Genomic DNA, 12,370 nt, shown 5'->3' on the forward strand with positions numbered 1-12,370 from the left:
GGTTTGGTTTTTGTTTTTGTTTTTTTTTTGGTTATATGGAACACGGAAAGATTTTTAAAACAGAAGTTGCATGACCAAATTTGTGTTTTAGGAAGACAACCACCAACGTTCAGAGGATGGGCAGCATGGAGAGCTGTGAAGCCACAGTAGGGACACCAGGTGGTAAACAATTGCAGCAGCCTCGTAGGAGATGGTTTAGAGGATGGATGATGACGTTAGCTGCTGCAGAGTTGGCCCCCAACTGAAGGCAACTCCCTGTGTGGTTCGAACCCACCAGCCACTCCATGGAGAAAGATGTGGCCTTCTGCTGCCATAAAGATTACAGCCTTGGAAACCCTGTGGGACAGTTCTACTCTGTCCTATAGGGCCTCTTGACTTTATTCTGATTCATAGTGGCCCTATAGGACAGAGTAGAACTGGCCCATGGAGTTTCCAAGGAGCAGCTGGGGATTGGAACTGCTGACCCTTTGGTTAGTGGCCAAATTCTTAATCACTGCACCACCAGGGCTTCATAGGGTCACTATGAGTTGGAATTGAGTCACCCACAGTGAGTTTGGTTTTTTGGTTTAATCTTTATGGAAGCAGTTCACCAGGCCTTTCTTCCCTAGAGCTGCTGGGTGGATTTGAACCGCCAATTTTGGTTTAGCAGCTAATTGTAAACCACTTACACCACCCAGGCTCCCTAGAGGATGTGTAGAGGTGTAGAGATGTAATGAAACAAGCATAATAAAACTTTAATGGTAGAATCTCGGAGGCTAAAAGAATGTTGACTGTAACTCTTTGGACTTTTAGAAATGTTTGAAGTTTATCATAATAAAATATTGGAAAAAGAGCATTTCTGGATTAATAACTAAGGTAAATAAAACACATCTAAAAAAGTAATAATAAAAGCCAAAGGACAAAAAAATTCATTTTCTTTTGATTTAGCGCTCAGAAATCACAGCAAAAAAAAAAAAAGCTATGCAACAACCTCCTTGAATAAATTACTGTCGGAAAGCACATTAACAAGTCTGGATTTAAATGTCTGCAACCCCTAGTTGCTCTTCATTACATTTTGGACTGTAGAGAATGGAATTCTTGAGTTGGTATTTTTCAGAATGGCTTTAGTAGTGATCTTGATGAGGATGTGTCAAAAAAAAAAAAATTCAATAGCCTGGTACTGGGACAACAACAGATACATAGAACAATGGAACAGAATCGGGACTCCACACATAAATTCATCCACCTATGAGCAGCTGCTATTTGACAAAGGCGTGAAGTCCGTTGATTGGGGAATAGAAAGCCTCTTTAACAAAATGGTGCTGACATAACTGGATATCCTTCTGCAAAAAAATGAAACAAGACCCATACCTCACACCATGCACAAAAACTAACTCAAAATGGATCAAAGACCTAAATATAAAATCTAAAACATAAAGACCATGGAAGAAAAAGTAGCGATAATGCTAGGAGCCCTAATACATGGCATAAACAGAATACAAAACATTACTAACGGTGCACGACCAGGAGAAAACCTAGATAACTGGGAGTGCCAAAAAACACGCTCATCCAAAGACTTCACCAAAAGAGTAAGAAGACATCCTACAGACTGGGAAAAAAAATGTGGCTACAACAAATCTGATCAGCATCTAATCTCTCTAAAATATACAAGATAGTGCAAAACCCCAACAACAAAAAGACAACCCAATTAAAAAATGGGCAAAGGATATGAACAGGCTCTTCACTAAAGAAGACATTCAAGCGGCTAATAGATACATGAGAAAATGCTCATGATCATTAGCCATTAGAGAAATGCAAATCAAAACTACAATGAAATAGCACCTTCCCCACACAACACCTCATAATATGGAGAAATCTGGAAGACATTATGCTGAGTGAAATTAGTCACAAAAGAACAAATATGAGACCACTATTATAAGAACTCAAGAAAAGATTTAAACACAGAAGAAAACATTCTTTGATGGTTACAAGGGTGGAGAGGCAGGGAGAGGAGGATTCACTAACTAGATAGTAGACAAGAATTTTCTTAGGTGAAGGGAAGGACAACACACAGTACAGGGGACGTCAGCACAACTGGACTAAACCAAAAGCCAAGAAGTTCCTGAATACAACCAAACACTTCAAGGGACAGAGTAGCAGGAGCAGCGGTCTGGGGACCATGGTTTCAGGGGACATCTAAGGTCAATTGGCGTAATAAAGTTTATTAAAATGTTCTGCATCCCACTTTGGTGGGTGGCATCTGGGGTCTTAAAAGCTAGCAAGCAGCCATCTAAGGTGCATCAATTGGTCCCAATCTACCTGGACCAAAGGAGAATGAAGAACACCAAAGACACAGGAAAATATGAGCCCAAGATAAGGAAAGGGCCATATAAACCTGAGATTCTATCAGTCTGAGACCAGAAGAACTAGATGGTTCCCAGCTACCACCAATGACTGCCCTGACAGGGACCACAACAGAGAGTCCCTGATGGTGCAGGAGAAAAGTGGGCTGCAGAACTCAAATTCTAGTAAAAAGAACAGAATTAATGGTCTGACGGAGACTGGAGGGACCCCAGACGACATGGCCCCCAGACTCTCTGTTAGCCAAAAAATAAAACCATTCCTAAAGCCAACTTTTCAGGTAAAGATTAGACTGGAGTATAAGACATGAAATGATACTGGTGAGGAGTGCGCTTCTTAGCTCAAGTAGATACGTGAGACTAAATGGGCAGCTTCTGTCCAGAGGCGAGATGAGAAGGCAGGAAGGGACACGAGCTGGCTGAGTGGAAACAGGAAATACAGGGTGGAGGGGAGGAGTGTGCTGTCACGTTATAGGGAGAGCAACTGGAGTCACGTAACAGCGTGTGTATAAGTTTTTGTATGAGAAACTGAATTGAATTGTAAACTTTCACTTAAGGCACAATAAAAAAAAATTCACAAAGATGAAACAAGTTCATGAAGACTCTGTGGCCATGTTAACATTAGGAAAGATACCTATCTTAGTTATAAATCATGTAAACCTAAACTTCTCTAGGACAAGAGTCTCTAAATTTTATCAAACACCCATTGTGTTATGGATTGAATTGTATTCCCAAAAAATATATGTTGAAGTTGTAACTCCTGTACCTGTGAATACAGTCTTGTCTGGAAAGTGTTTTCTTCTGCTATGTTAATAAGTCCGTAAGATTCAGGGTGGGTCCTAAACCTAATCCCTTCTGAACAGTGTCTTATAAAGGGGAGTACAAACACAGACACACACAGGGAAAGACAGCATGCAATGCTGGAGGCAGGTACATCAATAAGCCCAGGAATCCCAGGGATTGCTGGTAGCTACTAGAAGTTGTTTGTTTTTTTTTTTTACTAGAAGTTGAAAGAGATAAAAAAAAAAAAAAAAAAAAGGACCTTTTCTAGAACGGACTTGGACTTCTAGCCTCCAAAACTATGAGAAAACAAATTTCTGTTCTTTAAAGCCACCCATTTTGTGGCATTTTCTTATGGTACCCTAACGAACTAAGACATACTAGAAAAACTTTTGAACATGTACATCCAATAATTGAAGACCTATTGATAAATTACTGTGAGTAAAGGATTAATAAACCTCTTTTCCTTCTCTACAGACAAAATTCATTCACTTTGGGATAACTTCTGATGCCCTAGAAACCTGATGAAGGTGGAATGTCAATTGTGTTACAAATCAACATTGTGGTAAAAATTACCTTTCATTTGTACACTGCTTTTGGCTTGAAAGGACTGAATAATCTTTACTTCTGCTGGAAAGCCATATATTTAGGCTTGCCTAAGTGTAGTGACCCTTTTAACTCAGTGTGTCTCTTGTAGGGACCTAAAAGATCCACTGAGGGAACTGTAAAGAGACAGATTGCTTCTGTGGGCCAAGCGCTTCTAAGCCAGGGCAGCTCCCACATGCTCATCTTCTTGCACCTAGTTGCACCTGCTGGCATTGACTGTTTCCTCTCCAATACTCTAAGTGGAGCTGCTGACAAATGTCACATCATGTGAGTGCAAATGCCTAGTTAAACCTAACAGAACTTCCTAGCGTGTGGTGTAGTTGCATATATATCCTGCCGAAAAATCTCAAAAGCTTAGCACTTCAAATTTTAGATTAAAAGAAGAGTCTTTTTCTGTGAGTATATTGTTGTTGTTGTGTGCTGTTGAGTCAATTCTGACTCGTAGCAACCACATGTGCAGAGTAGAACTGCCCCATAGTGTTTCCTAGGCAGTGGTCTATGAGTCAGAATTGTCTCAGTGACAATGGGTTTGACCTGGTTTTGAGAATCTGTGGAAGCAGATCGCCAGGTCTTTTCTCCCATGGAGCCACTGGGGGGTTCGAACTGCCAATCTTTCGGTTAGCAGCCCCTCCAATTACAAAATAGACTCTGCAGACAACATTTATTGTATTTCTACATTTGAGGAATTTAAGGACATCTCCAAGGGATCAAGGGGAAAAAAAAAAAAAACACTGAGTCAAAACCTAAGCAATAAATAGTGAGCACCTAAGAAAGAGAGGGTTTCCCTGAAGGAACGTATCCTTATTAGCACTGCTATTAGGAAACAAATCCTTGGACTTCTGTTGAAGTAAGAAAATCTGAACAAGAGGTTCTCAGATTAAGCCAGAGAACCTGGAAGGGATTCCTCAAATTATGCTCCCAAATTCCCCACAGTTTAAGATCAAGCAACTATGAGCTTACAATCAAAGATCACAAAACACTGAAGGAAAGATATCACTACAAGTGAGAGCTGGAAAAGTAAAAACTGTGGAGAGAACTTCTCCCCCCGACCAAGGATCTCAGCTATTGGGATCATCAAAAACAAAAATGTATGAAATGTTTAAAAAAATAAAAGACAAAAAGGAGAAATCAAGAAGAGATTGTTCAGAGTGACGAAGCACTTCTTCCTCTTCCTTTTTCTTCCTCGCCATCTCTTCCTGAACAATTCAGTCCTAAAGCCATTAGGTGGAGCAGAAAGAGGTAGGTACATACACTGGTGGTAGCATGGCTCGGGGAGCTGTTGTGGTCTAGATCACGGTATCAGAGCCCAAGCATCTCACATCCATCAGTATGCTGCCCAGCCTGAGGTGTCCGAGCTTGGGTGAGGAGTATGTCCCTGTGGATTGCCCAACTACAGTGAGGAGTCAAAGCCTGAGCAGAGTGAGGGGGGTATTCATGCACAGGGGTAGCTCAGCATGGACAGTCTCAACCTGAGCAGCGTACTAGGACATCAGCCTGAGGTGTGGGCCCAGCATGGGGATTCAGAGTCCTAGTTGTGTGAGGTGGGGGTAGCCAGGAATAAGTGGTCTAGGATGTCAGAGCACAAGCATTGTGAAAGGGCATCCATATAGGTGGAAACAGAGCATGGGGAATCAGCTTGGGTATGGTAACAAGAATATCTGCATGGAAGAAGAAGTGGCAGCAGAGATGGGTTGTTGTTTCAGTCTGTCTGAAATAGGTTAGGAACAGAGAAATTGATCAAATAAGTATATTAAGTATAAAGGAAATTAAGTTTCTCACTGTCGAGAGAATGCAGAAGTTACATACATGAAGAAAGAAAAAGAAGGGAGGAAAGAAAACTAGAATTAATCTTGTGGTGCCATTATTGCAATAGAAAGAATCAGGGTGATACTATAGTTTTTAATAAAGGTGGATATCTATTGAAGTACGTGTAGATGTAAATGTGTGAGTGCGTATGTGTATTCTTATACATGTATGTGCCTGTGTGTGTGGCTTCTAGCTCTGTCCACTAAGACAGCCTGAGACAACAACAACCCAATAGTACTAAGCACGCCTGGCACTTGGATCTTGGCTTCTGAAGATCATTCTCCAAAAGAAGCCAGCATTTCTTGGAAGAATAACTAATTTTAGGGCTAGGACCTGAAAACTACAAGATGAGCTTGGAACATCTTAACCTGCCAAAAAGCAAGGAAGTGCTGAAATATTGATGGAGTTAGGTCAAAAGGACACAGAAGTCAGATTTAATGGGCTTCTACTGGCCCAATGAGAGACTAAACGAGAAGAGACGATAGAAAAGCTCAATAGCATCAGTCAGAACAAGGCCAGGGCCGACTGTGGAACAGACCATCAATTGCTCATATGCAAATTCAAGCTGAAACTGAATAAAATCAGAGCAGATCCACAAGAGCCAAAATATGACCTTGAGCATATCCCACCTGCATTTGGAGACCATCTGAAGAATAGATCTGACACACTGAACACTGGTGACCGAAGACCGGACAAGTTGGGGAATGACATCAAAGACATTATACATGAAGAAAGCGAGAGGTCATTGAAAAGACAGGAAAGAAGAAGAGACCAAGATGGATGTCCGAGGAGATTCTGAAGCTTGCTCTTGAGCATTGAGCAACTAAAGCAAAAGGAAGAATTGATGAAGTAAAAGAGCTGAACAGAAGATTTCAAAGGGCGGCTAGAGAAGACAAAGTAAAGTATTATAATGACATGTACAAAGAGCTGGAGATGGAAAACCAAAAGGGAAGAACATGCTTGGAGCTTCTCCAGCTGAAAAAACTGAAGAAAAAATTCAAGCCTCGAGTTGCGATAGTGAAGGATTCTATGGGGAAAATATTAAATGATGCAGGAAGCATCAAAAGAAGATGGAAGGAATACACAGAGTCATTATAAGAAAAAGAATTAGTCTATGTTCAACCATGTCAAGAGGTAGCATGAGATCAGGAACCGATGGTACTGAAGGAAGAAGTCCAAGCTGCTCTGAAGGCATTGGCGAAAAACAAGGCTCCGGGAATTGATGGAATATCAATTGAGATATTTCAATAAATAGACTCAGCGCTGGAGGTGCTCATTCTTCTATGCCAAGAAATGTGGAAGACATCTTCCTGGCCAACTGACTGGAAGAGATCCATATTTATGCCTATTCCCAAGAAAGGTAATCCAACCAAATGTGGAAATTATAGAACAATATCATTAATATCACACGCAAGCAAAATTTGGCCGAAGATCATTCAAAAACAGCTGCAGCACTATGTTGACATGAAACTGCCAGAAATTCAGGTCGGTTTCAGAAGAGGATGTGGAACCAGGGATATCATTGCTGATGTCAGATGGATACTGGCTGAAAGCAGAGAATACCAGAAAGATGTTTCCCTGTGTTTTATTGACTATGCAAAGGCATTTGACTGTGTGGATCATAACAAATTGTGGATAACATTGTGAAGAATGGGAATTCCAGAACACTTAATTGTGCTCATGAGGAACCTTTACATAGATCAAGAGGCAGTTGTTTGGACAGAACAAGGGGATACTGATTGGTTTAAAGTCAGGAAAGGTGTGTGTCAGGGTTGTATTCTTTCACCATACCTATTCAATCTGTATGCTGAGCAAATAATATGAGAAGCTGGACTATATGAAGAAGAACGGGGCATCAGGATTGGAGGAAGACTCGTTAACAACCTGCATTATGCATATGACACAACCTTGCTTGCTGACAGTGAAAAGGACTTGAAGCACTTACTAATGAAGATCAAAGACCACAGCCTTCAGTATGGATTGCACCTCAACATAAAGAAAACAAAAATCCTTACAAGTGGACCAATGAGCAACATCATGATAAACGGAGAAAAGATTGAGGTTGCCAAGGGTTTCCTTTTACTTGGATCCACAATCAACAGCCATGGAAGCAGCAGTCAAGAAATCAAAAGACACATTTCATTGGGTAAATCTGCTGCAAAGGACCTCTTTGAAGTGTTGAAGAGCAAAGATGTCACCCTGAAGACTAAGGTGCGCCTGACTGAAGCCATGGTATTTTCAGTCACATCATATTCATGTGAAAGCTGGACAATGAATAAGGAAGACCAAAAAAGAATTGATGCCTTGGAATTGTGGTGTTGGCAAAGAATATTGAATACACCATGGACTGCCAAAAGAATGAACAAATCTGTCTTAGAAGAAGTACGACCAGAACGCTCCTTAGAAGCAAGGATGGCGAGACTGCGTCTTACATTGGACATGTTGTCAGGAGGGATCAGGACATTGTGCTTGGCAAGTACAGGGTCAGCGGAAAAGAGAAAGACCCTCAACAAGGTGGATTGACACAGAAGCTGCAACAATGAGCTCAAGAATAACAACAATTGTTAAGGATGGTGCAGGACTGGGCAGTGTTTCGTTCTGCTGTGCGTAGGGTCGTTATGAGTCAGAACCGACTCGACGGCACCTAACAACAACAAGTAATAGATTACAACCACCTAATAAAATAGAAAATCATGAGTCTATACAAGTATAAATAAATAAATGGAATTTTTTTTATGAGCAACAATATATCAAAATAGTTTCAAAGTTCCTACCTACAAAGTACGTATTAATACAAAATGTAGAATAGTTGAAAATAGTGGAAGCTGCAAGACTCCACCTTAAGAAATCAAAGTAAACATTTTCAGTAATGGGAGAATTTAGGATCGTATGCCACCTGATAAAACCAAACCAAACCCACTGCCGTCAAGTCAATTCCGACTCACAGCGACCCTACAGGACAGAGTAGAACTGCCCCATAGAGTTTCCAAGGAGCGCCTGGCAGATTCGAACTGCTGACCCTCTTGGGTAGCAGCCATAGCCCTTAACCACTACGCCGCCAGGGTTTCCTGCCAACTGATAGGATGCCATAAAAAAAAAGTACAGCATCACTCTTGTGATATTCCTGTCACAGGTGCCTAATCTGAATCTAACGGTAAAGAAGGACATGCTCAAATTGAGGGACATTGTACAAAATAATTGGCCTGTAATCTTCAAGAGCGTCAAAAGCCAAGGAAAGATGGGGAAAGTGTTCCAGAAATAAGAAGAATAAAGAGACATGACCAGTAAATGCGATGAATGATTCTGAACTGGATCCCTTCACTATAAAGTACATTATTGGGACAATTCAATAAACTCGATGGGGTCTGAAGATCGAATAAGGAATGTGTCAAAGTTAATTCCTGATTTTGCTGATTGTAAGTGGTATGTAGAAGGAACATCCTTGTTTACAGAAAATACACATGAAAGCGTTTGGGAATGACAGAGCATTACCTCAGCAAGTTACTCTCAAATCCAGAAAAAAAGGGTTTTTTTACTCTGTTTTAAATTTTCTGTATGCTTTTTGCTTCAAAATTTTTTAATTGTTAAAAAGAATCAAATGAAACATTGTAACAAATGTAATTGCCAAAATAAAAACTCAAAGAAGTTAACAGCAGAATAAACATAGCTGAGAGAATTTGTGATTTAAAGATAAATAGGGAAAGACTGCCCAGAACACAGCACAGAGAGAAAAGGAGCTGAAGAATGTGGATGACAGGGGAAGACACTGGAAGGAAAGGATGAGAATGTCAAACTTATGTAAAATTGGAGTCCCAGAAGGAGAAAAACAATAGAGAAAGGGTAGTATATGAAAAAATACTTCCTGGGAACATTTAAGAATGGGTGAAAGACATAAGTCCAATAGTACAGGAAGCATGCCAAACATCAAAAAAAAAAAAAAAAATCAAAAGAAATTCACATTTAGACATGTGGTGAAACTAAAATTACCACAAGGGAGAAAAGACCTTAAAAGCAACCAAGAAGAAAATTCCACCTCTGGCCACGATAAAGGAGCTGGGACGGACTTCCTTTCACATCATAAGCAACTTGGAAACTGGAAAAAATATTTGAAAAGCCTTTTTCAGACACTGAATGACCAGAAGTTCAGGACTGTGATCACTGAGAGAAGGCAATAAATGAAGTGTGACTTACGATTGTCTGGGACCCAGTCTTCTGCCTGGAAACACTTTCTGCCATGAGGCAGGATGGGGAAAGCGAAGTAGAATACAGTGGTCTCAATGGTTTGAGGAGACAGAGATCAGAGTTCAGAGGTGCTAATGTGACTGGCATTGTGAGACACAGTATTGAAGATGCCAGAGCAATGTAGAGAAAGAGTTCCAGAAATCAGCATGCGATCACCTTGAATGTGTTGCTGGAGGGTGAAATTCTATGAGGATGGGAGAAGGACAACAAGAATAACAAGAAAGCTATAAGCTGAACAATTCCCAAAGCTCACACAGGGCAGAGAGACATTTGAATTTCAGCCACCCAGAGTAGAAACTCCTGGTTGAACACACACAGCTTTTGGCATTCAGTAGAGATCCAAGAAGTGTCATGCCCTAGAGCAAGGGTTTCCAAGCACTGGGTTTTTTGGGTTGGGTAGAAAAAAAAAAATTTTTTTTTTTTTAGAGCAAGGGTTATTCTAGAATCTCTTATTAACACTTTAAAACAACTTTGAAAAGATTGTGCTGATCTGCAAGTAATTTAAATGGCCTGACAGAACAAAGTCTTATATTGTTTAAAGGAGGACAACCAAATTAAACACTCAGTAAAGTGAGAATCACAATGGCCAGCATCCAATCAACAATTACCAGTGAAATGCAGAAGCAGGAATATGTGACTAATACCAGGAGAAGAGTTAATCAATAGAAACAGAATAACAGAAATAATGGAATTAATAGGCAAGGACATTGAAACACTTATTAAAAATATGGTCAAGGGTTTAAGGAAAAACAGGGACATAATGAGGAGAGAAATAGAAGACATAGCAGAACTTCTAGAGCTAAAAAATAAAATATTTGAAATAAAATATTCATTGAATGAGATTAAAAGCAGATTTTAAATTTCTGGTTTCATCTCAGAGATGTAGAGAGCTGGAATAACATCACTCCCAACCTAACAATAAGGGAAATGCTGGACAAACTCCAGATTAATGACTTGATTTTTCTTGAGCCCATCAGAAAATTAAGGTTGCAAACAACCAAGTGACTAGAAATCCTGGGAGAGACACGTACCTGCAAGTAAAACAGGACCTGAGAATTTGCTTACCTGGGGCAGATGCGCTGGATGCCAAATAAGCCGGCAGGAAAATTAAGCTTAAATTTTTAAATGAATTGCTAAAGATAATGTATATGCTAGTATGAAAGCCCCAGATCTCTGATGGAGATTTACAAGGAGATTAATGTTATTTTCATTCCTGTTAACACAACATCCGCTCTGCAGACCATAGATCAAGGACTAATTTTGACTTGCAAGTTTTATTATTTAAGAAATACATTTCATAAAGCTATAGCTGCCATAGATAGTGATTCCTCTGATGACTCTGTGCAAAGTAAATTGAAAACCTTCTTGTAAGGATTCACCATTCTAGAAGCCATTAAAAACATGCATGATTCATGGGAGGAAGTGAAAATATCAACATTAACAGGGGTTTGGAAGAAGTTGATTCCAACCCTCAAGGATGACTTGGAGGGGTTCAAGACTTCAGTGAAGGAAGTAATTGCAAATGCGGTGAAAATAACAAGAGAACTAGAATTAGAAGCAGAACCTGAAGATGTGACTGAATTGCTGCAGTCTCATGATATAACTTTAATGGATGAGAAGTTGTTTCTCATGGATGAGCAAAGAGAGTGATTTCTTGAGATGGAAACTACTCTTGGTGAAGATGCTGTGAACATTGTTGAAATGACAAGAAAAGATTTAGAATATTACATAAACTTAGTTCATAAAGCAGTAGCAGGGTGATGGACTCCAATTTTTTTTTATTGTGCTTTAAGTGAAAGTTTACAGTTCAAGTCAGCCTCTCTACAAAAACTTATACACACATTGTTATATGACCCTCGTCGTTTTCCCTACAATGTGGCAACACACTCTTTCCCTCCACCCAGTATTTCCCGTGTCCATTCAACCAGCCCCTGTCCCCTCTGCCTTCTCATCTCCCCTCCAGACAGGAGCTGCCCACATAGTCTCATGTGTCTACTTGAGCCAAGAAGCACACTCCTCATCAGTATCATTTTATGCCTTGTAGTAGAGTCTAATCTTTTTCTGAAGAGCTGGTTTGGCAATGGTTTTAGCTTTGGGCTAAAAGAGAGTCCAGGGGCCGTGACCTCTGGGAACTCTCCAGTCTCAGTCAGACCATTAAGTCTGGTCTTTTTACTAGAATTTGAGGTCTGCATCCCACTTTTCTCCTGCATTATCAGGGATTCTCTGTTGTATTCCCTGTTAGGGCAGTCATTGGTGGTAGCTGGGCACCATCTAGTTCTTCTGGTCTCAGGCTGATAGGGTCCCTGGTTTATGTGGCCCTTTCTTTATCTTGGGCTTATATTTTCCTTGTGTCTTTGGTGTTCTTCATTCTCCTTTGCTCCATGTGGGTTGAGACCAATTGATGCATCTTAGATGGCTGCTTGCTATCTTTTAAGACCGCAGATGCCACTCACTGAAGTGGGATGCAGAACGTTTTCTTGATACACTTCGTTATGCTAATTGATCTAGGTGTCCCCTAAAACCATGGTCCCCAGACCCCTGCCCCTGTTACTCTGTCCCTTGAAGTGTTTGTTTGTATTCAGGAAACTTCTTAACTT

The sequence above is a fragment of the Elephas maximus genome, chromosome 20, assembly GCF_024166365.1.
Source record: "Elephas maximus indicus isolate mEleMax1 chromosome 20, mEleMax1 primary haplotype, whole genome shotgun sequence".
Taxonomy (NCBI): domain Eukaryota; kingdom Metazoa; phylum Chordata; class Mammalia; order Proboscidea; family Elephantidae; genus Elephas; species Elephas maximus.